The sequence below is a fragment of the Rhinatrema bivittatum genome, chromosome 6 (assembly GCF_901001135.1).
Source record: "Rhinatrema bivittatum chromosome 6, aRhiBiv1.1, whole genome shotgun sequence".
In the NCBI taxonomy this organism is placed as follows: domain Eukaryota; kingdom Metazoa; phylum Chordata; class Amphibia; order Gymnophiona; family Rhinatrematidae; genus Rhinatrema; species Rhinatrema bivittatum.
Window position 1 is genome coordinate 25179542 of NC_042620.1, and position 25533 is coordinate 25205074.

The 25533-nt window shown below is 44.5% G+C and overlaps 1 long non-coding RNA gene across 1 annotated transcript in view; it reads right to left on the bottom strand.

Annotated features, from left to right (window-relative positions):
• LOC115093184 overlaps positions 1–25298 on the bottom strand; it is a 79366-nt gene extending 54068 nt beyond the window's left edge. The window contains exon 1 of the long non-coding RNA XR_003857202.1: positions 25187–25298. This is a non-coding gene — a long non-coding RNA (uncharacterized LOC115093184). The remainder of the gene's footprint in view (positions 1–25186) is intronic.
• Between the last annotated feature and the right edge of the window lie 235 nt (positions 25299–25533).

The following is a 25533-nucleotide window of genomic DNA, read 5'->3' on the forward strand; positions in this document are numbered from 1 at the left end:
AATCAGTTTCAGGCCCATTGCTATTGAGTGACATGCACCTTCTGGTGATGCCATGCAAAAGGAGAGCAGAAATTGTCCTGGTATTCAGGGTCCCCCACTGTGCAAAATTGTGAAGTAACAAACTTCAGGAAACTGCTGTTTGAAAATCATTCAGTTTACAGCTAAATAACTTTTCTCCAGGTTCACCAGCAATTGACCCAATTTGAAAACATTTCAAGCAAGCAGATGTCCAGCTCACATTTACATTCACAGTGGGTATCAAGTATATTTTGGTGTCAACACAAATCTGCTTCCAAATTCTTTTACAGCAGATATGCCATTTTTGTTCCCGAGATATTTTAATTGCCTAGACGTGCTCTGCCGTTAACCTTCTATAAAATAATAGCATATCAATTAATAGTGAACATTTCCTTTTACAAAACAATTTAGAAAACACTTATTTTTTTGAAAAAAAGAGTAGTGCGAGTTACAAACAGCTACATTATCTTCCACTATTGAAATATTTTCTCGAGGATGATTTACCCAAGCAGATGGCAAGATCTCCATCACAGGTTAGGAGAACATTTGTCTAGGATACTTTGAGGGTCCATATTCAGCTGCTGAGCAGCTAGATAAATCAGCCGGATACATCTATCTGGGTAGCTTAACCAGGATATTCAGCGGCACGGCAGATCTGGCTAACCTTAGACCTGCCTGTAGCGCAGCCAGAGTTAGCCAGTTAAGTTAACAGGGCTAGCTCCGAATATCTAACCGGCTAACTCTGCTCCTCCCCAGAATGCCTACCCCCCACCCCAGGAATGCCCCCGGTATATCTGGCTAAATTCTAGCCAGAGAGAGTTATCCGTCACCGTCTAAATGGCTTTTGAATATCTACCCCTTTATGTACAGTAGATCCTGTCTCAAGAAGGGGGTAAGCTAGATGAACTAATCTTGAGATCCACCCAAGCATTAATTTTATATGATTCTAGACCCAATAAATGCTGATGAACAATTATGATTATCATCATTATCATTATTTGTATAGAGCATACCAGATGGGCGCTGCACTGTACAGAGATTGTGAACTTCTCCTTGAAGCTTACAATCTTGGTCAAGACAGACTGGCAATGTATACATACAAAGAAATTAGAGGCTTTGAGTTAAAAATATTAAAACCATGACTGAGCAGAACTAGACCAGGTGGTTTTGATTGTCAAATCATAAATCTATGTTATGACCTTGTTATCTCTACCTGTGTTCTAAAACTTAAATTACTCTACAACATATCTAGAATAAAATCTGTGGTGAATCGGAGGAACAGGTCTAGTACCATGGTCTATAACTTTGGAAGAGAAACATTTCCTTCATTCTTTCCCCTTCTGTATTTACCAGATTATTTATTCTCAACTCCTTACTCCCTTCCAGGGGAAAGGAGAGCTAAATAGTTTGCTGCTGAATAGATGTAAGAGGGATATGTTCTATGAGGAGTCAATCAAAAATCAGAAAATTCTGCAAATGAAATTGATGTCTTTTCCAAATACTTATCCCAAGAGATATAATGGTCATGGCCAATGGAAAAGTGAGAAAAATAGAAACAGCTTTCAGAAAGTCACATGGTATAAAAATGTTGAATCAGGACCCTCCTTCACCAGAGAAAATGGCTGCCAACAAGGAAAGTGAAACTTCCCTTACTAAGCAGTAGTCCCGGAAGATACCAATGACAGAGAATCATGGTGTAACTAAGAAAATTATAGTGCAACTGAAGAGTTTTAAACAGTGATGTCTTTCAGAACAATCCTCTTTATTTCAATAGAAAGTGAATGAATTGGAGTAAACTGTATTAGAAGATACAGTGGCTCTGATACAGCACAAAGTCTAAAAGGTGAATTTTAAAAGCCCAGCACTTGCCAAAATCGGGAGAGATGTGCGTGCATGTAGAGCTTACATGCATCCGCCGTATTTTAATAGCCACCTATATGCACATGTATCTGTAATAAATCATTAAAAACAGCCACAGTACTCAGAGACTGGAGTGTGGCCAATGTAACACCAATTTTTAAAAGGGGCTCCAGGGATGATCCAGGAAACTATAGATCTGATGTCAGAGCCTGAGCAAAATGATAGGTTATCATTTCGGCAATAGTGATCACGAACTGAAGAAGAACTGCCCCCATCATACATGAAGTAGTTCTTGGTAAGATTCTTGCCAAGCTAGCTTTGTAGTGTATGCAGGTTTTTGCCCCTGCAATTTAACATATGTTGGGATGACAAAACGATTAATGAAAACGAGACTGATTGAACATAAAAGCTGTCTAAAAACTGGAAAAATGGAAGCGCCTTTAGTGGCACATTTTGTTGAGTATCAACATTGCTTTGAGGATCTAAGTTGGACTGTACTGGAATACATTTCTAAACATTGGCGCGGCGGAGACAGGGTAAAACAATTAAGGCAATATGAACAGCATTAGATCTTCCAGTTAAACACAGTCTCCCCCACATGGGCGGAATCGAGAAATAGAATGGGCCCAGTTCATGTGAATCTCTGTGATTTCAATTCAAGTCAATTGCATCTGTGTATAATCATGAATAATCTGCTCACTGATTCACGTTAAGCGCATGCACATAAAAGCAAGATTAACTACATCTTGTGAGAAAAAGACACAAAAAAATAGTAAAAATGAACTGAGATGTTAAAAGAGAAAATCAGCGATGTGAAGACTCTCCCCCCCCCCCCCCCGACGTCATGACGACCAGCCAGCGGCGACCCGATTAACAGCGCAATTACACCAGGCGTCGCGTGCCGGGCGTGACAAAGGGGTTTTCCCCATTGTGCTCCCCTTCATGCTAACCTTTGTGCTCCTTCTAATATAATTATATTTATGTTTATGTTAATAATTTAACTTTTATTAATGTTATTTAGCTTTTTGCTTTGTTTAAAATTATTTCATTATTGACGTTTAAATGTATTAGACTAAGGAATTTTACTTCCTGCTCATTCTGTTTCATTGTAAACCGGTTTTGATATGCATTTTTATGCAGGAAAATCGGTATAAAAAAAAACTTTAAATAAATAAATAAATAAATTATGGAGATCACCTCAGTAGGAGACATCTCCCGCACCGCGACGACATAATGAATATGCTTGCGGACCCGTAAGTGCATTTTGGAAACAGGGAAAGGCAAGTGGAATCCCATGACACTGGTTGTGATAATGTTTTGTCTTTTCAGAATAATTTAAAATGCAACAAAGAACATCGCATTAGCAATGGAGAGTGAACCCGATACCAGGGAGGTTCCTGAGGCAGCTTTGGACGCGAAACGTGATCACATCGAACTGTACTCTGTTATCAGCTAAAGGAAAGTATCTTGAACTTACCTCTTTTGAGTAAAATGATAAGAGGATATTAATAGCTCGCTTTGAAAAAGCACATAGCATATTTTATATAAGCAAAAAGTTTTGAAAAATATAAAAACTAAAAATTGATATCGGTGAAGGAAAGACCAATGATTAAAGATGATCCCATAAGTGGTTTAAGCAAAGAGCAGAGATGCCCAAAAAAACCGCGGGATGGTATGAAGGTCTATAATAATCATACCTGGTACACAGGTGATAGATTCTTGCTTTGAAAATTGGAAACTTTGAAATAATTAAATATTTGATCGTTGACATGGTGCTTACACTAGTTTGTAATAATTTTTATCGTCAACCCATTAAAAAGGAGTATCTACAGTATAGAGATATATCCATGCCAGAAATAATATTCAAAGGTGATGATTCAGAGGAAATGAAACAAATCTCAGTGGACCTGAAAGATGTACTAGGGCAAAGTGACAAACTAAAATGTAGTAAATCACCTGGACCAGATAGCATACATCCCAGAATTCTGAAGGAACTGAAAAATGAAATTGTGGACCTGTTATTGGAAATTTGTAAACTATCAACATCATCATCTATGGGACCTGAAGACTGGAAGGTTGCCAATATAACACCAATTTTTAAAAAGGGATCAAGGAGTGATCCAGGAAATTACAGACCAGTGAATCTGTACCAGGCAAAATGCTAGAAACTATCATAAAGAACAAAATTGCTGAACATATAGATAAAGATAACCATAGTTTAATGGGACAAAGCCAACATGGATTTAGCTAAGGGAAGTCTTGCCTCACAAATTTGCTACACTTTTTTGAAAGTGTAAACAAACATGTAGATAAAGGTGAGTCAGTTGATATAGTGTATCTGGATTTCCAGAAAGCATTTGACAAAGTTCCTCATGAGAAACTTCTTAGGAAATTAGAAAGTCATGAGATAGGCGGCAGTGTCCTATTGTGGATTGCCAACTGGTTAAAAGATAGAAAACAGAGAGTAGGGCTAATTGGTAAATTTTCCCAATGGAAAAAGGTGCATAATGGAGTGCCCCAGGGATCTGTTCTGGGACCAATGCTTTTTAATATATTTATAAATTACCTGGAAATGGAAGCAAGTGAGGTGAACAAATTTTGCTGATGACACAAATTATTCAAAGTTGTCAAATCACAAGAGGATTGTGAGAAATTGCAAGAGAACTTTGCAAAACTGGGGGACTGGGCATACAAATAGCAAATGAAATTTAATGTGGACAAGTGCAAAGTGATGCACTTAGGGAAGAATAACCCAAATCCTACCTAATAAACGAAGGTTGACCGACGTGCCGCAAATGCGCAGTAGAGAGCAGCTCTACTGTGCATGTGCGGGCAAGGACGTCGGTCTCAGAAAAAAAAACCCAACATGGCGGAGCGGGCGGGTTAGTGGCGGCGGCGGGTGGCAGTGGTGGCGGCGGCAGGTGGCAGCGGCAGCGGCTGCGGCGGCGGGTGGCAGCGGCAGCAGCGGCGGCGGGCGGCGGCAGCCAGTAGCGAGGGAGGGAGGAGAGAGTGAGAGGGAGGGACGGATTGAGTGAGAGGGAGGGAGGGAGTGGGAGGGACGGAGGGAGGGACAGAGTGAGAGGGAGGGACTGAGTGAGAGGGAGGGAGGGATTGAGTGAGGGGGAGGGACTGAGGGAGGGGGAGGGAGGGACTGAGGGAGGGAGGGGGAGGACTGAGGGAGGGGGAGGGAGGAAGTAGGTGAGTGTTGTGGAGGGGGTAGGGGGTGGGGAAAGAGTGAGGGGAGAGGGGCGAATGAGGAGAGGTGAGACAGGGATGTGAGTAAGTGGAAGGGAAGAGTGAGGGGAGAGGGAGAGATGAGGGAGAGGTGAGAGACAGGGATGTGAGTAAGTGGAAGGGTAAGAAGTTGTGGAGCAGAGAAAAAGGGAGTGGAGGAGGGCTGAGGGAGAGGGGATGGGATTGAGAGAGGGTGGGGAGTGACTGAGGGAAGGGGAGAGAGGTGGGAGTGCCTGAGGGAAAGGAGCGAGGATGGTGCTAGTGAGGGGAAGGAGGCAGCAAGTGGGAGACGAGGGGTGATAAACTGAGTGGAGGGAAGTGAATGTGAACGCAGGGGAAGGGGGAGTGAGGGAGAAAAAGTGTAGAAGGGTGCTGTGTTAAATGTAATGTAGCCCGTTTTAACGGGCTTAACGGCTTGTTATAGCTATAAAACGCAAGGTTCCACATTAGGAGTCACCACTCAAGGAAAGGTCTAGGTGTCATTGTTGAAAATATGTTGACATCTTCTGCTCAGTGTGCAGCAGCAGCAGCCGCCAAGAAAGCAAATAGAATGCTAGGGATCATTAGGAAAGGAATGGAGAATAAAACAGAGAATATCATAATGCTTCTGTATCACTCCATGGTGCGACCTCATCTTGAGTATTGTGTGCAGCTCTGGTTACCACATCTCAAAAAAGATATAGCAGAATTAGAAAAGGTACAGAGAAGATCAAGCAAAATGATAAAAGGGACGGAAAGATTCCCCTGTGAGGAAAGGCTAAAGAGGTTAGGACTCTTCAGCTTGGAGAAGAGACGGCTGAGGAGAGATGTGATAGAGGTCTATAAAATAATGAGTTGAGTGGAATGAGTAAATGTTAATAAGTTGTTTACTCTTTCAAAGAGTACAGAGACAAGGGGACACACAATGAAATTACTGGGTAATACATTTAAAATGAATAAGAGAATATACTTTTTTACTTAATGCATAATTAAGCTCTGGAATGATTTGCCAGAGGATGTAGTGAAAGTATTAGTGTAGCTGCATTTAAAAAAGGATTGGACAAATTCCTGGAGGAAAAGTCCATAAACAATTACTAAGATGGAGTTGAAGAAATCCACTACTTATCCCTGGGATAAGCAGCACGAAATCTCTCTACCCCTTGGGATCCTGCCAGGTACTTGTGACCTGGATTAGCCACTGTTGGAAACAGAATACTAGGCTTGATGGACCTTTGGACTGACCCAGTATAGGAAATCTTATGTTCTTACTGATCAAGTTAAAATGGGACGACCTATATCCCCATTTGTTGACATCAAATTTTTGGCACTGGTCTCAGGACCAGCCAGAGCCATTTTTATAAAGGAAGCTGGTGGTTTGTATTTGTATTTATCTAATTTATATGCCATCTAAACCAAGTTCTTAGGTGATATACATGCCAACATGCATAATAAAAGCACTCAAAACAAAAGCATAGAAATTATAACAGACAAAGGACCCAAGCCCTGGAGTACTGCTGCATGGCCAATCTATAGGAGATCAGAAGCCTATGAGAATGCTAGTCTAAATAAAAATGCCTTGGCCAATCTTTTAAATGTCTTATGACAAGTCAATTAGCCGCAATTCCTGAGGCAAGGTATTCCATGGGTCAGGGGTAGCGACCGAGAAGGCTCGTTCTGTGGTATCAATTAGTCTGGTGTGTTATACTAAGGGAACGTCCAACGAGTCCCTTTGTACAGAACGTAGGGCTCTGCCAGGCTTGTACATTTGAAGCAGGGTCTAAGTCCACAGTAGTGCATCCAGAGGTAGGAGTTTGTGAACTAGAATGACAGCTTTAAGGTTAACTTCCAATATACTAGGCATTTACATCAATACAGTCCCCCCAACACGCCGTGTTTCGCCGGTGGGGCTGCGTCGGGAGGGGCCCACATGTCTTTCTCAAGACAGAAAGCCGGGGGTCGGTCAGAGTGGTGCATGTCCCTGGCAGAGGATTCAAACATTTACCAGTGGCACGAATGTCTTGTCTCTGCCTCTGTACCTTTAGGCTGAAGTCTTGCCTTTAATCAGCCCTCTCTCCACTGCCGTCCACCACTCTGGCTGACCCCTGGCTTTCTGCCTAGTTCTCACACAGGGCTAGATTTTAAAAGCCCTGCGCGCGTAAATCCTGCCGGATTTACGCGCACAGGGCACTCACGCGCCGGCACGCCTATTTTGCATAGGCCGCCGGTGCGCGCAAAGCCCCAGGACGAGCGTAAGTCCTGGGGCTTCGTAAAAGGGGGGGCGTGTCCGGTGGGCGTGGCGACGGTTCGGGAGCGGGCCGGGAGGGCAATCCCGAGTCCTCCGGCACTGCGGCCTGTGCCGGGGATGCCGAGGCGGCGCGCGCAAGTTACGCCTGCTTGAAGCAGGCGTAACTTGCACAACAAAGGTAGTGGAGGATTTAGGTAGGGCTGGGGGGTGGGGTAGATAGGGGAAGGTGGGGGGCCGCAGAAGGAAAGTTCCCTCCGAGGCCGCTCCGATTTCAGAGCAGCCTCGGAGGGAACGGAGGCAGGCTGCGCGGCTCGGTGTGCTCAGGCTGCCGATTTTGCGCAGCCTTGCGCGCTCTGACCCCGGATTTTATAAGATACACGCGGCTACGCGCGTATCTTATAAAATCCGGCGTACTTTTGTTCGCGCCGGTTGCGCAGCCCCACCGGCGAAACACGGCCGTGTCAGGGGACTGTATTGATGTAAACGCCGAGTAGATATTCAGCCCAGCCAGCAGGTTGAAGCTTTCAACCGTGCTTCTGGGCAGTCTAAAGACTGAACAGGTCTTAATTTCTGGTGTGTAGGAGGATGTGCCTTTATGACTCTGTTCCAAACCACTTGTAGAACTCCTGGAATGAAACTGAAGCGAGGGGAGGTGGGGTCTCCTTAAAGAATTAAAAACAGATCCTACATCAGAGCAATTTTCATAAGGTTAAGCATATCATCATTTCCATTTGTGCAGCCAATCAAAAAAAAAGCAGAACTTGCAACTTATTTGCTGACCTTTATTTCTGTGTATTGAAGTGGACCTAACACGGGGACTGCATAATTGCACTGCCATGCTCATCTAAAATACTGCAGAAACCACGGCAGGTATCATGGTGTTGAAACGAGATCATTCTTCCAAGCATTCTGGAAGGGGAAGCTAGTTTATACTACAGAAAATGCTTTGTGAAGGTTAAATGTTTGGTTTTAAAATGCATTTATTCTCCGCTTAGCAGTCCGCCACCTCGTACTCTCAAAAATCACCAGGAAGATCATTTTGCTTATTTTGTTTGCTTTTTTTTTTCCCTACTGCACCTTGCAGGTCAGCAGCACACATTCCCTCCCTATTCTCCAGCCTTGCGCAATTTCCCTTACACTTCAGCTCATGAAATGACGCACAAGTTAATTGCTTATCTTTGCTGCGCCTGTGTCTGCATGGCTCTTGCATTAGGTCCGCTACTATTAGTTTCTAATCGGAAGCTATTGTTACCCTTTTCCAACAAATATTGCTTAACAGTTATTTACTAGTTCTAGCCAGATTTCAGAAATAATGAAGCAGTAAAACCTGCTATTAATTCAGTACCAAAGACAATTATAGGCCTCCGGAGGATGTTAAGGACCCCAAAAGCAGCATAAAATAATCATTTGAGTAATTTAAAAAAAAAAAAAAAAAGTTAGCACTAAAATGTGGCAGCTTATTGAACTGATCCATACAGCTACAAGGAGCATATTATGCTCCTTGTAGCCTAAACAGAAATAAGATTCATATTAAGATATTTCACACCTCCAGCACATGCTAACATTTTGAGCTTATATAGCAAAGAATTTTCGCAGGTGCATTGAGAAAGAGAAAACTCTCGATGCATCAGGAATGCTATTTCTTTAGGAAATTTTTAATAAATCGTTGCTCATGAGATCAAGAATTGTAGCCTCATGGTATAGAGGTGATAACATTTTTATTCAATGGTCACTTCCTTTAAAATGTAGAAAAGATTTGCGGAGAAAATTCTTTTTCACTCAATGCACAATAAAGCTCTGGAATTTGTTGCCAGAGGATGTGGTTAGTGCAGTTAGTGTAGCTGGGTTCAAAAAAGGTTTGGATAAGTTCTTGGAGGAGAAGTCCATTAACGACTATTAATCAAGTTTACTTAGGGAATAGCCACTGCTATTAATTGCATCAGTAGCATGGGATCTTCTTAGTGTTTGGGTAATTGCCAGGTTCTTGTGGCCTGGTTTTGGCCTCTGTTGGAAACAGGATGCTGGGCTTGATGGACCCTTGGTCTGACCCAGCATGGCAATTTCTTATGTTCTTATGACAGAAAGGAAGAAATGTGTGCAGGGGGGTAACTTGCTGGTGATGCAGTTACTACCATTAGCAGAAGACATGGAGATTACTAAACTTAACCAAGAAGCCTTGATGCTTTAAATACAACTGCAACCTTGCTCCCCACTTTGATGGCAGGAGCAAAAGGGGAACTGGATTCAGACAACAACCAAGAGGGCTCCGACTTCTTCGGTCTTGGGTACTGATACTCAGGGATAAGGAAAAAAGCACAGGACTGCTTCTACGGCCAAGTCCATAGGCCACGCACGTCAAAGCAGCACTGTCTGAATTTTCAAGAGAGCTCATCGCCCGGTAAAAAAAAATGTTGCTGGCTGAAATTTGTATGGGTTAATCATAAAGCTTGAGATAGCTGCACGGAGCGGAAGTTACTACCTTTAAGCCTACGTGGAGTGGCAGTTGTTACCTAGGGAAGCTTGCTGGGCAGACTGGATGGACCGTTTAATCTTTTTCTGCCGTCTTTACTAAGTTACTATAAGTTACAAATATAGATTGAAGGGGAAGGAGTGGAGGGGGAAAGTGGTGAGGGAGTTTTTATGAGTGATCAGAAGATGACAAGCAGTGTAATTCCAGGGCTTGCAATGTGCTAGGCCTTTACTGAGTCCTTTTATGCCACCTCCAAAGCATCTGATCATTTTCACTTCAAAAGCCTCGCGTTCCTGGAGTGTTTTAAATTTTTCCTTTAATCATCCTGATCATAAGATCATTGATGCAGTGGCCTGGCTCCAAAAAGTGCTCCTCCCCCCCCCCCCCCCCCCCCCCCAATGGAGCAACTATTTGTAGCTGTTTTCTGTGGTCCTATTCCAAGGCCTTTCTCAAAGAACAGGAGACAGAAATATTTCTTCAGCAATTTCACTTTCCCCTCATCAGCCTCTATATCTTCTGTGCAAGTCCCTTCACCTTGGAGTCTTACGGTCCCGATTTTGCACTTTGTCGTCCCTCCCCCCTCGATTTTTTTATCATGCTATTTCTCTTCCATTTGCGCCTTGGCTCTGACTGCGTAACCGGCTTTGCTTTTCTAGACGTTCTGCAGTCTAATTTGCAATGTATGAATGCTAACCTTTTCCCCCCTTTACCTATTCCCTCCCTTCTTTAAAAGAATATAGTGGCCTCTTTTTTTTTCTCTTTCTCTCACCTTTATTTACTTTCCCAACAAAAAGGAGATTTTGCCCTTACAAAATGATATAGCTGAGCAGGTAGGGGTAAAGTCTGCATACTTTATCCAACATTTTCAAAAGCGAATCTGAAAAATTTTAAACACAGGCATTTGGCAGCTGGATCATTTTCTGATTCCAGTCCAAGGTTATGGAATAATCTCCCAATAAATAATCAGAGAGGAAACCAGTTTAGGTAAATTCCGAAAGTTGCTAAAAACTTGGTTTATGGCAGCTGTGTAATAGTAATTTCATCTGACTTGACTCAGCAAATATAAGGTTTATCATCGTCACTTGTTTTGATTCTGTAATTTTCCTATGGTAATATCATAGCAAGTAAAAAAAAAAAATTGCAGTGTAATAATTATGGAGGTGAAATATTCAGGGTAGGTTGTCATCTGGATTTGCTGCACGTTGTATTGTTTTAATTGATGATGTGTTTTTATTTTATTTTAAATTGTAATTATTTTTTAGTTTTTATGTGTATAAATTTTGGTTTAATTTTGTAAATCACTCTGGGCGATACATGTTTATCGGTAAAGCGTGTAATAAATGACCATAAATAAATAAATAAAGAATCCCACGTAAGTGCCCCGTTATGCCCACAAGATCACCGACACAAAGTTGCACTTGTTCTATCGAGAGTACAATTTGTGCGGGTTAACTTAGGAGCAGACTTTTTTTAAATTTCAAAAGCATGTGAAAAAGTCCTTCCTCCCCCCCCCCCCCCCCCAGTACACACAAAGGAATGTGTGCAACTGGGTTACCTGCATACTTTTATGTGCACAGAGACCCGGGCTATTTTGGCACTGCCATTTATGCACATAAATGGCTTTGAAAAACAAGCCTTTAACGCTGCGTGTGAAATTTGGCAGGTCACCCATGCTAACCTGCCAAATTTATCACTATTTAGTACATGCTCCCCTAAGTGGCAAAGCAGCTACTGCATAATGATTTTCTGGTTCTCATGAGAGATACTGACTACAGTATAGATAAAATAGCAAAGCTTCCACTGCTTGGTCACTATTTGGGCTTTCTCTTGGTTGACTGGTAAACTAGTGTTTCTAGACCAGAAGATTTCTGGTTCTGTTGAGACACTGTCTCACTGTAGCATCCTATCCAATTGTTAATTTCAATCCCTGGAGCCCTTACATACTCCCTGTGCATGACAATCAAGTAAATATGAATAATATACGAATAAACAAAAGCTGTGCTTGGGCAAAGCAGCTTTTAGAGAGGGAGCAAACGGTAATGCACTTTGCCTCCCTCTAGTGGTGAGAGATGGCGCCTACTGAGAAAAGGTAAGCAGTCGGAGGATCAGACAACAAGGCTGGTTGTTCTAACCCTAGTGGAGATGTTTCTTCACAAAGGCTGTGGGGATAGCATATTATTGACATCTCATTCATTGCAATGCCACACTTGATGAAGTATGTCTCATTAGTGTGCTGAATGTTAGTCAATAGTGTTGCGCACTATTGTTGTGCAGTTTAGTTCATTAGATCAGTGTTTCCCAACCTTTTCCAGAGCAAGGCATGCCTCATGAAAAATGTTATGTGGCACACCAGGGGCTTCCATGGATCAAGCAATGTGGATATGGAGAGGACTCTTAGGACTAAAAGAAAAGCGAGGGCAAGCACTGAAAGACCTACCTGTCTCTCTTCCACATTTTAAAACAAAGGGAGAGGCGCAGACACACAAACTCATTACAAAAAAGCAACTCACTCCCTATACAAGTGCAGGACAAGGGAGACATCAGTGTGGTATGGGTAGCCGGTTTAGTTAGTTTAATTTTTTACTGGTTGATTTGCCTTGGCTGCCACATTTATTTATGTATTTATCTATCTATCAATCAGGTTTTATATACAGTCATTCGGCTTCATTATAAAGCCATCATAACGGTTTACAAACATGGGAAGCATATTAATAACAAAATCGCATAAAACCACAAATGGCATCCAGAGCTCCTTCACTACTGCTAATCCAACACTCAGAATACGTCACATCCAGAGCTCAGTGAACATACTCCTCTCATCTCTCTCAGCCTGGGGATAAGACAGAGGCTGGAAGGACTCAAAGGAGGAAGCTGAGGAGGTGGAAGGTGAGAAGCTGCTGTACGCACTGTCTGAGCCAAACAAAGTGAGGCTGGCTGTCCATGCCCTACAAGCTGCCCATTAATCACCGCACTCCGGGGCACAGGCTGTAGCTAGGAAGAAGAGGCATGCATGATTACATGTTCTCGAAAAGGAGCTCCTATATTTATGAGAGGCACCGCTGGTGAGATGCTGAGCGCCGTGCTGGCCTGGCTCTGAGCATCAGGCAGGGGAGACTTTTCTGGAAGGCGCAGTAGAGTGCCCTGGCACACTGGATGGGAATGAGAATTTCTGCTTTCTTGTGCTGTTCGCTTCCAGCAAATCTGCAGCCGAAATGGAATGCATTTGAAACTCATTAGAGGTCAAATTAAATGAGGGCCCACACTAGTTCCAAGTCACTCATCCTCCAGAAGTCTTCCTCCTTAGCTCGCTAAAGCCCTTTAGTAATTAAACATTAGACTGACATTGGACCACTTATCCCTGACTGGTTTTCACTTTCATAAGCACGCCAATAAGCTGTAGTCCTTTTGTATGTATCTGCATAAGGGAGTGGTGTTCTCTAGGTTTGCTTTGGTCAACTGCCTTAAATTCTATTGATATCCAGAGAGATATCTGCTGTTGAAGAATTTTTTTTTTTTTAAATTTCAAATGTTTCAGGGTTAAACCTTTTGAATTTCTACATTCTTAATAATTTGAGGAGCACGTGAGGGTGCCAAAAGGTACATTCTGCTGCCGTGGATTGTGCTTTGAGTTCATCACGTCTAGGAATTGCATGCAAAAAATTATTTTAAAAAATCCTTATTTATGCAATGTGCTTTGCTTCCCTCATAGTGGCGTACAGTTATTTCATATCTTGCGGCATCCGTTCACACTTTCTTTGCGGATGTGCATGATATCACTGGGGCAAACATTGTCAGCTTGGCTAATTCTGAACTGGTACACTGCAGCTCCCCAGCCTTGGCTGGTGAACTATTCTTCTCCCTGGTGCTGGATGTCTTCCAACTAACTCACCTCCTGTTTTACTCTAAGTTGTAATTGGCCTAACGGGAGTCAGCCATGAGTTATTCTCCCTTGTTTGTGCCTGATTCGTCCCCGATCTACTTGGAGCTGTTTCTATTTGCCTGGGCCCAATGCCACCCCTACCTGCTGCTGTCCCTACCGGTTCCCGAATTCTGTTTCTGATATAATTTCCTGCTTTGACTTCAGCCTGGCCTTGACCTCAGACCTCCTCTAATAGACTTTGCTAGTTTGTATTCACGATACCGTCCTTGGCTTGTGCACACCTATCTTGAAGCTATAGCTTGACTCCGAACTCCAGTATCAATGAATAGACAGCACCAGACAACAAAGACATCTACAGTAAAACGAAGGGATCTTGTAGTAGGGCAACCCAGTGTCCACTTGTAGTAGATATTATCCTTATGTTTTGGTTAAAAAGTAATTATTTAATTATTATTTTCCCTTCCATCTCATTAATAGGTCCATTCAGTTAAAATAATGTAAAAGTATGGTTAAATCAGGTTCTCCTTGCCCGGCACATATGTCCAACTCACCAGTCTGTGTATTCTGGCAGCACTCGTTACAGCGGATTTGACAGAAAACCTTGAAAAGCCTCTACTAAATGCAGTAAGCTTCACAGAGTCATTAAAAGGCTGCACCATGGGGGTACAACACAGGTAGTTAACATTTTTGTTAAATTAGAGGTCAGATCCAATTTGACATGAGTCCATCAACAAGACGCCCCATGGTGTCCTCATACTCTTAATGTCTAGACTGGGATTCTTGCAGAATGCACCATCTGCTATCATGTTGCTCAAAAGGACAGCTCCTATTGCAGGCTTATTAATAACTCCTGTTACTGCCATAACTATAACAGGAAAAACAAATTAGAAAAATGGATGACCCCCTTTACCTTGAAGGCATCTCTTAAAATTCAAGCAAAATGGAAGAAAAATTAAATCTGGATTCATTTTATCTATGCTTAATTAGGTCAATGAAAGTTCTACCAGCACTCACTCCTTACATTTATAATCATCATGGAAGTACTGAAATTGTTGAAGAATTATTGAACCTTTTAACCAATTCCACTCACTTATGAACTAATAATGTGCTTAAGAATATACTCGTAGATACACCACTTCCCAATTAGAGTCTAAATTATGCACTTTCTGGGTCCCAGAAACATGTGGCCATTTCATCCATCTCTGAATGCATTTACTGATGCATTTATATCTTAAAAATAAATGCTCATTATGTGGAGAATTGAATATATTTGTATGTGAAGTGGTCTGGGGAGCTTCCTCACTTGCACTCTTTAGAATCAATTAAATATGGTTAACACTCAGAAGTCCAGTGTATATTGAAGATATCACATTGTGCAACTGCAGCCACTTAATTATACCTGCTGTAACATGCTTTGAGCTCTCTAGTTGTAACAGTTTGAAAAATGATGATGATGATATAACATTGTAGATATTTTGCCGCAGAAGAAACAGAGGATAGGGGCACCACTGAAATTCATAGTGATCAAGTCCTCGGTGTCATTCCCTCGTATTAAAAAGCATTAGAACTGAGCCTGCTGCAGAGGTGGTGCACTCAGGCCTGGGGAGCGAAGGAGGATGGCCACCACGCCAGTGGTGGCCCCTGCCAGGAACTGAGCTGTGCTAATGGTGTACAATAGAAAAGGTGAAGCTCCAGCCATGAGGTTGGCCAGGGTCTCCTGAACCACCTGGGCATAATATCTGGAGAAGAGAAGAGGGTCACAAGAAAAAACAGTAATGCTTTTTTTTTTTCTCCTCATTCACCCCCCCCCCCCCTGTCTCACCACATGTGAGATAATTTGACCAGTGAAACCTATTTGTTTTGTGAGTGTGTTTGCACTTTTAAGGGTTTCTGGAATACATTGTGTATATTGGGCTAGTTTTTTGTGATTGAGATCTCAATAACAGCAACATAAACACTCTCTCCTACCAGGCACAGTAGCCCTCCTTATGAAAAAACAGTAATTTATTACCAATGCATGTCCTGTTGAGAAAACACAACAAATGATTGATACAAATGCCTACATGCTAGTAAAATACCTCACCTTGGTTACACACCCAGAACTGACCTTCACCAAGTACAGAAAAACCACAAATTATAAATATGGAGACAGAAACTGGAATGGAAACCCAAAAAAGCCACTCTGCATGCAGTGCAAACCTGGAGAAATGGAAAGAGAAATATAGCACCTAACACAGTCCCAGGATGTGCAATAATGCACACAAAGTAACCCCGCACAAAGTTACACCTGTATTATGGAACTCATTCAAACAGTACCAACTCTACCTATGAAAAGACAACAATACAAATATTAAACCAGGCTGTAAACACCAATATACCTCCTATTAGGAAAACAGAACAAGCCAAGCTGCTATAGATCCCTACACAGAAACTGCAAGCTTGCAGAATACCCTTACATGGGTCACACATGCAGAACACAGACAGATCCTCACCAAATACAGAATAAAGTGACCATAAGGTTAATGTTTTTGTTTTTCCATTGTTGCACTGCATACACTCAGTCTGGCTTCTTGCTGTTTCCAGTTCAGTTTTTGTCTCCACATTTCTATTTATACATTTCTCAAGTTATATAAAATAATAATTCTAAAACTAGAATAAATATAATAAATGTTTCAAAACAACTGATAGAATAACATCCAATCATTAATAACTTACAAAATTATTTAAAATTCTATAAACACCAATAAAATATTTCAAACAGCAGACATATTACATAATACCCAGTAATTAAAATGGCAGTCAATCAAGAAAGATAAACTTAAAAAGCCACCTTTACTTATCCTCTCCAGCAACTCTCCTACTCCTTTCCCTTGTAGGTCAATGGCTGCTGAAGCTCTGTCCTCATGTTCCTCTTCATTAGGACCCATGACTAGTCTGTCTCACACACACATACCAGTCACTTCCCTGACCAATCTGTCTTTCTCTCCCACACACACCAGTTACCTCCCTGACCATAAGAACATAAGAAATTGCCATGCTGGGTCAGACCAAGGGTCCATCAAGCCCAGCATCCTGTTTCCAACAGAGGCCAAACCAGGCCATGAGAACCTGGCAATTACCCAAACACCAAGAAGAACCCATGCTACTGATACAATTAATAGCAGTGGCTATTCCCTAAGTAAACTTGATTAATAGCAGTTAATGGACTTCTCTTCCAAGAACTTATCCAAACCTTTTTTGAATCCAGCTACACTAACTGCACTAACCACATCCTCTGGCTTCAAATTTCAGAGCTTAATTGTACGTTGAGTGAAAAAGAATTTTCTCTGATTAGTCTTAAATGTGCTACTTGCTAACTTCATCTCTTTCTCTCCCACAATCACCAGTCACCTCCCTAACTAAGCTCTCTTTCTCTCTCTCACACCAGTCACCACCCTAACCAATCTCTCTTTCTCTCTCTCACACACACACACACACACACACACAGGTCACCTCCCTGACCAATCTCTCTTTCTCTCACACACTTTCTCTCTACTTACACACACAGTCTCAGTCACACACATGCTCGTTCACTCTGTCTGTCTCACTCACTCCCCCTCCCCCCAGCACACATGGCAGTTATAGCACAAAGCAGCCAGTATGCTGCTATTAAAGCAGAGTTGTGACAGGCTGGGAACTACAGCAGGATTGACTCCTCTGGCCCCGCAGCAGTAAGAAGGCAGCACTCAGCTGTTTGCCTGTGCTGTGATCATTGCGGTGCAGAACAGACGGCTGAGAATGTGACCACGGGGATTTCCTGCCATGCTGCTGTTTGGGAAATCTGTTGATTAGATGCCCTGGGTCTATGGCGGTGAAGGTGATTTGATGCAGACCAGGGACAGCTAATTGACGGATTTCCCAAACAGCTGCCTGGCAGGAAATCCCCGTGGCCACATTCTCAGCTGACTGCTGTGCACTGTGATGATCGCAGCACAGGCAAGCAGATGAGTGCTGCCTTCTTACCGCTGCGGGACTGAGGGGAGCCTTGGGACACAATTTCGGCAGCAGCAGCATGGCCCTTCTTCCCACAAGCCTGGTAAACATCACTTCCTCTATGGGCCACAGGGGCAGGAAGAAGAAAAGGCCATGTTACGGTTGGCCGGCTTCCGCAAACACTGATGACATTCCCCTCCAGGCTTGAATGTGCTCATAGCACAGGCAAAAAAACAGCAGCAGTGTTTGTTGAAGAATTCTGTGCGTCTTGCTGGGGTGAGAACAGCGGGAGATCAGGAAGTGCACAACACACCTGCCGGTGCTTGGCGACACACTGGTGTGTTGTGATACGTCGATTGAGAACCGCTGTTCTAAACTATTCCATACCCACAGTATAAACAGGTGTTACGACTATGGCTGCTGTGCAGCCTCCTCACCACCAGGGGCCCCTCATGAGCACGCTCTCTTGGCTGGCCCAGTCTGTCCTACCTGTCTGCTCCATGTCCCGAACTCCCTATTTAACCCCAGCTAGCCCAGGCCTCAGTGCTTCAGCATCGAGTTCCCTTGGGCTCCCTGCTCTAGCCTCCTGTTACTTTTTGTGCGCCTCCGGGCTTCTCGCTACCTGTCTTGTTCCGTGGCACTGGGCCCCTGCTCTTCTTGTCCTGTAGTCTTCTGCCTTGCCTGCTTCCTTGTTACCCCCTGTTCCTGATTCCTTACCTGTTGCCGTTCTATCTCCCCCTGCTTCCTTGCCTCGCTGCCTTTCGGGCTTTTGTGTTTTCTGTTCAGTGTAAGTCTTGTCTTGGTTTGTCTAGTCCTGTCATTGTCTGTCCTGCTCTCCCTGGTTCTCTCATTCCAGCTCACACTTACCTACATTCAGTCTCACGCTTACCCGCACGCTATCCTGATTCCAGCCATACCTGCACTCAGTTCCGGGGTTCAGACCACGCTTACCTGCACTCACATCCGCGCGTACCCCCGTGCCGTTCCAGTGTTTCCCGAAGCTCACCCTTACCCCCACGCACCTTGTTCCAGAAACTCCTTCTCAGTCAGCATCCCGCACCAGAGACTCCTTCCAGCCAGCACCAGGTATCAGAGACTCCTCACAGCCAGCACCAGAGACTCCTTCCAGCCAGCACCTGGTATGAGAGACTCCTTCCAGCCAGCACCAGGTATCAGAGGCTCCTCACAGCCAGCACCAGAGACTCCTCACAGCCAGCACCTGGTATCAGCGACTCCTCACAGCCAGCACCAGAGACTCCTTCCAGCCAGCACCTGGTATCAGCGACTCCTCACAGCCAGCACCAGAGACTCCTTCCAGCCAGCACCTGGTATGAGAGACTCCTCACAGCCAGCACCAGAGACTCCTTCCAGCCAGCACCTGGTATGAGAGACTCCTCACAGCCAGCACCAGAGACTCCTTCCAGCCAGCACCTGGTTTCAGAGACTCCTCACAGCTAGCACCAGAGACTCCTTCCAGCCAGCACCTGGTTTCAGAGACTCCTCACAGCTAGCACCAGAGACTCCTTCCAGCCAGCACCTGGTATCAGAGACTCCTCTCAGCCAGCACCAGAAACTCCTTCCAGCCAGCACCTGGTATCAGAGACTCCTCACAGCCAGCACCAGAGACTCCTTCCAGCCAGCACCTGGTATCAGCGACTCCTCACAGCCAGCACTAGAGACTCCTTCCAGCCAGCACCTGGTTTCAGAGACTCCTCACAGCTAGCACCAGAGACTCCTTCCAGCCAGCACCTGGTATCAGAGACTCCTCACAGCCAGCACCAGAGACTCCTTCCAGCCAGCACCTGGTATGAGAGACTCCTCACAGCTAGCACCAGAGACTCCTTCCAGCCAGCACCTGGTATCAGAGACTCCTCACAGCCAGCACCAGAGACTCCTTCCAGCCAGCACCTGGTATGAGAGACTCCTCACAGCTAGCACCAGAGACTCCTTCCAGCCAGCACCTGGTATCAGAGACTCCTCACAGCCAGCACCAGAGACTCCTTCCAGCCAGCACCTGGTATCAGAGACTCCTCACAGCCAGCACCAGAGACTCCTTCCAGCCAGCACCTGGTATCAGAGACTCCTCACAGCCAGCACCAGAGACTCCTTCCAGCCAGCACCTGGTTTCAGAGACTCCTCACAGCCAGCACCAGAGACTCCTTCCAGCCAGCACCTGGTATCAGAGACTCCTCACAGCCAGCACCAGAGACTCCTTCCAGCCAGCACCTGGTATCAGAGACTCCTCACAGCCAGCACCAGAGACTCCTCACAGCCAGCACCAGAGTCTCCTTCCAGCCACTATCAGAGATTCTGCTGTGACTCCTGTTCTCCCTGGCCTGAGTCACCCCTGTAGGTGGTGTTCACCACACCTGGCTATCACCCAGCCGTAACAGCAGGTCAATTTTAAAAGTCCGGCGCAAGCATAAATTAGGGGATGCGTGCACAAGTCGGGCTTATGTGCACCGATCAAATTTAAAAAGCCTCCTGGAGGCGCTGTATCTCCCGCTATGAGCACATTTTACTTAATTTATAAAAGGGGCGTGGTGTGGCCGGGGCATGCGCATTTGGAGGCCTGGCCACGAGATGTGTGTGTATAAATGCTTATGCACCCCGGAGCTTGCCCAAATGCACTGCCACGTAATTTTACGTCTGTTGTGGAGGAGTTGTAACTTAAAAAAATAAAAGAAATCAACCGTTTCTGCCAAGTTTAAAGGGCCTGGGATAACTGGGGGGAGGGGGCTGCAAACTATCAAACCCAGGGAGGTTTGGAGGACCTAGCTCTTAACTGGGTAAACTGCTGGATGAACAGCTGAAACTGGCAATAGCGTGGGCGCGCATCCGTCATAAAACACTGGGATTTTGTGTGCTTGCATGCACACCCACTTAAAACCGGGCGTGCATGTGCGTGAGGCAGGCTATTGTATAATGTGTGCGCACAAGTCATAAAACGGCCACGTATCTGGCTGCGCTTTGAGGCACGCATGCCCGTGCGCCGGTCGGAAAGTAACCGTCAAAATGCCTTAGTAAATTCAGCCTCTTGTTTTACTCTGCAGAGGAAAGCAAGAAGGAGAAGAGAATGGCACAGGGTTAAAATCCAAGTGACAGACTCGTACATTAGCTTAAAGACTTAAGCTAATGTACGAGTTTAAGTTTAGGTTTCTGAATTGCAGCATTATAAAAAAAAACAAAACACAAAAATCCCACACAGTGGCTGGCAATCTTACCTTTGGGGAAATCGGCAGCGTTTCTCCAGTAATGTGTAGACTGCTAATTGACTTGCACGGAGGTGGTCAGGGGCAGAAGCAGTGAAGCTTACTCCCAGCAGATCCCACACAAACCAGCAGCGGCCTCCTGCAATCCTCAGATTTATTGCCACGTTTTGTTAGTGCACGCCAACCATGAAATCTGAAGGATTGGGGGATTTTTTTGAGCAGAGGGGAAGTCTCCTATTTGAAGCAGTTACTGTTAAGTGATACAGATTTGTAAAAAGGTAATTACAATAATTTAGGTGACCCAGCCTTACTTTTTTCGGGTAAATCATGAATAAATCTTAATTGCTATTAAATTACTGGATTTATCGCTCTCTTTGTTTTTCTCCCATTCTGTGCCTATGGTCACCGCATTAGTCCTTCTGAATACGCAGAAATAAAGATTCACAAACAAACTGCAGGTCGTATCTTTTGAATCAGCGGTGTGCATTTGTTTTCCAGGAAAATGAAGACTTCAATTAAAAAAAAACCAAACCTCAAACTCCAAGGAAATTCCTGAGGCCTTTTTGGTTTCAGAATGCCTCTCACCGCCATCAAACCCAACTCCCACTCCTCCCCCAGCAAACAAATTTAAAAAAATGGAATTTCCCCCCCCCCCCCCACGTCCCATGCCAGTAGTCCAAAGGAGGCAGGAGCAATTCCCAGGCAAGCATCCCATTTTCAAAATGGCACTGGCCAAGACTGAGACCACACAGCATACGGCCATAGAACAAAATGGTGATCGGACCTGTCAGGAGCAACTGGGAATCATTCCTGCTCCCTTTGAACCACTAGAAACCCCCCTGGAGGGTAAGCTACATCACGGAGATGCCACTGTATAAATGGGGAGGGGGGGTAGCGGTGGTGGCATTTTTATTTCTGCACTGGGGGGGTGATGGCAGGGAAAGAGAGCATCCAAGCCCCTTTTGTCAGTTGTATTTTTGGTTTTTTTGGGGGGGGGGTTCTTTGCTTTGGATTTTTTTTTTTTTTTTTTTTTTTATTTATTTATTAAGTTTTATATACTGTCACTAAGACAAGACGGTTTTGTTTTGAAAAATAAAACAGAATGTAAAAAAAAACGAAAAACAAGATTTTTTTTTATTGTGCACATCCTTACATTTTATTACATCAGTTTAATGTTTGCTGAGGTTTACCTTTTTGCCTCTGCTCACCGGTTGATAATGAAAAAAACCTCGTTATTTTTCAGACAAACGTTATCCAGAGTAAAAGAAAGGAAATGAAAGTGAGTGAGCGTAGTGCGGTGGTAAGCAGGGCTGGTGCGCCCCAATAGGTGAACTAGGCGGTCGCCTAGAGCACCAACCATTAGGGGGTGGCGAAGAGCAGCCACGTGGGGCCCTCGAGCAGAGCCTATCCCGCTTGCGGCCAAGAGGAGAAGGGGCTTGGTGATGAATGCTGGGCTGTATGGAGAGAGGAATAACCAGTAAGAAAATGGAGGTGGTGATGCCCTTGTACAGGTCCTTGGTGAGGCCTCACCTGGAGTATTGTGCTCAGTTCTGGAGCCCGTATCTCAAATAGGATAGAGACAGGATGGAGGCGGTCCAGATAAGAGCAACCAAAATGGTGTGGGGTCAGTATCAGAAGACCTATTAGGAGAGACCGAAGGATATGAATATGTACACCTTGGAAGGGAGGAGGCGCAGGGGAGATATGATACAGACATTCGGATACCTGAAAGGTTTTAATGATGTACAAATGTCAAACCTTTTCCATTGGAAAGAAATCAGTAGAACTAGGGGTCACGAAATGAAATTCCAAGGGAGACGTATCAGAATCAACGTCAGAAAATATTTCTTCACGGTGAAGGTAATGGACACCTGGAATGCCCTCCTGGAGGAGGTGGTGAAAACCAAAACAGTGAAAGAATTCAAAACTGCATGGGATAATCACTGTGGATCCCTAAAGGCTGAAGGATGGAAAAGAAGAAAAGAGTGCATGCAGGAACTTGCTGGTGTGGCGGTTACTACCCTTAACCAATAAGCCTTGATATTGTTGATGCAACTCCATCATCGCTCTCCCCTTCTATGACAGGGGAAAAGGGGAATTGGATTCAGACAGCGACCAACAAAGGCCCTGACTTTATAAGGTCTGGGGAAACGAGTATGAGGGTAGGTAACTTGCCGGTGTGGTGGTTACTACCCTAAACCAAAAAGCTTTGATACTGTTGATGCAGTTCTAACATTGCTCTCTGCTTCAACAGCAAGGCAAACAGGGAATTGGATTATAACAGCAACCAACGAGGAACCTGTCTTTTATGGTGTGGGAAACTGTTAAGCATGGGGTCACCTACAGGGTGCAGCAGATTTTACCATAAGCTCACTGGGCAGACTGGATGGACCATTTGGTCCTTTTCTGCCGACATTTCTATGTTTCTGCCAACTGATTCCCTCTGCAGGATCCCTGAAAGGTGCCCAATTCAGAACAGACTTAGGTGAGTCTCTCCAGACAACGAGGTCTTCTCCCTCTGTTCATTCACAAGCCGCTTTCTTTGACCTAGTGGTTGAAAGAACAGGACCCTCGATCACAGTTCAGTAAGGGCTGCGTTTTCCCCCAGCACAGCTGCTTCTCCCGTATACCGTCGACTCAGTGCTGTGCCCGTCCCAGCCCTACCACTTACAACAGCCAAGGCTTTAAACACACTCCAATCACGTAGTCTGAATCAGTCACAAACACCCTGAAGTTCCCCTCCCCCAGCACAGCGATGCAGCTGGGGGAGGAGGACTGCCACCACCGCCACCACCCACCTGCAGGACATACAGGCCGACAGCTTCACGCTACTCCTTCTGGTTTGTAGCAGCCTGTCCCTGCACCTTCTCTAGGCGATCCTTCTTTCATACGGCCATAAGTCAAAAACAGGACATTGCCGTTTACCAGGTAGCTGGGAGGTCCCCATTGAGCGCCCTCTTCTCTCTCAGCATCTCCTTTCTTTCTGGTTCCACAGCTCTCCCCCCCCCCCCCCCCCCCCAGTGGCTCATCCTTTTTTTTAATCAAGTTTGCACCTGGGCTCTACTCCCCCTCACGTCACCTCCTATCTTGTCTTGCAGTTTAGCTCACACTGCAGGGAGCTGTCAGATTCCCTTCCCACAACAGCTTCCCGTCCTTTCTCTATCACTCCCTGGTCCTGTGCTTAATGGGTACCAGGAATGAGATATGCATTAGGACAGCTCCATGCCCAACCACACTTAGCTGGATAAGTTATCCAGCTAACTCTGAATAATAATAGAAGGACTAGGGGGGTATTCCATGAAGGTAGCAAGTAGCACATTTAAGACTAATAGGAGAAAATTCTTTTTCACTCAATGCACAATTAAGCTCTGGAATTTGTTGCCAGAGGATGTGGTTAGTGCAGTTAGTGTAGCTGGGTTTAAAAAAGGTTTGGATAAGTTCTTGGAGGAGAAGTCCATTAAAGGCTATTAATCAAGTTTACTTAGGGAATAGTCACTGCTATTAATTGCATCAGTAGCATGGGATCTTCTTGGTGTTTGGGTAACTGCCAGGTTCTTGTGGCCTGATTTGGCCTCTGTTGGAAACAGGATGCTGGGCTTGATGGACCCTTGGTCTGACCCAGTATGGCATTTTCTTGTTCTTAACTTTGCCAGCTAATGTAACTCTTCCCCAAAATGCCCCCAAGTTATCTGTCTAAATTTTAGCCGGATAATAAGATGGCCAGATAAATGCCCAAATATTCATTTAGCCAGATAACTTCTGAGTTATCTGTCTAAATGCTTCTGAATATGGTCCGCGGGGTGCTTTAAGTATGGGAATTTATATGTTCAACAGCCCAGTGAAAGAGAACCAGAGAAGGCCATGACATTTTAGTAGACTAAATGGACTTAACTGGTCCTTATCTGCCATCAAACTATGCAATTCAGCAGACCTGCCTGTGCTTGGCATGACTAGGCCCAGTGATTAATATATTGCACTATGACTGACCCTTATTTAGACTTAGTAGCTCCTATCACTTCTTTGTACTTCAAAAGAGAGAAGTTTTCCTCCTTCTATCCTGGAAGTCGCAACTACAAGTGAGAAGTGAAAGGTAGGTACTTCAGAGGCTAATGCAAATGATGAATCTTAAAGCTGGACCATATAGACAATGGAACCATCAAGGATTTGGAGCAGAGGACTCACAAGCCACACACTCACACAAATACCTGCTTTTGTGTGAAACTTATTCTTCTACTGTCTCAGTGCCGCTAGAAAGGGGATTCAGAACCTGAATTATTATTATTACGACCATGCTTAGCTTGAGTAAAACAACTTACTTTTTGCCATCTTCTTTCTCCCTGGGCTCTCTCTTTCAGTAGTGGGATTGCAAACTTGTTCCCCGGTTTGTTGGGTTTTTTTTCAGGACAGGCAGGATCTGGTCCTAGTTTTGCCCCATTGCATGCAGAGACCCGTAAGTTCTGACTTCCTTAAGAAAAGCAAGACTACAGTTCCCTGCATGCAGTGGGGTAAATCCAAGACCAGATCAGCCTATCCTGAAAAGAAGAAATGGCTGGCAAACGTATTCAGCAGGAACATGGTTTGCGTACGGGAGCTTCCCAGCACAAAGGGCCGCGACGTTTCACCTGCACTGTTTAGGCAGCATCTTCCAAACACCGGGTGAATT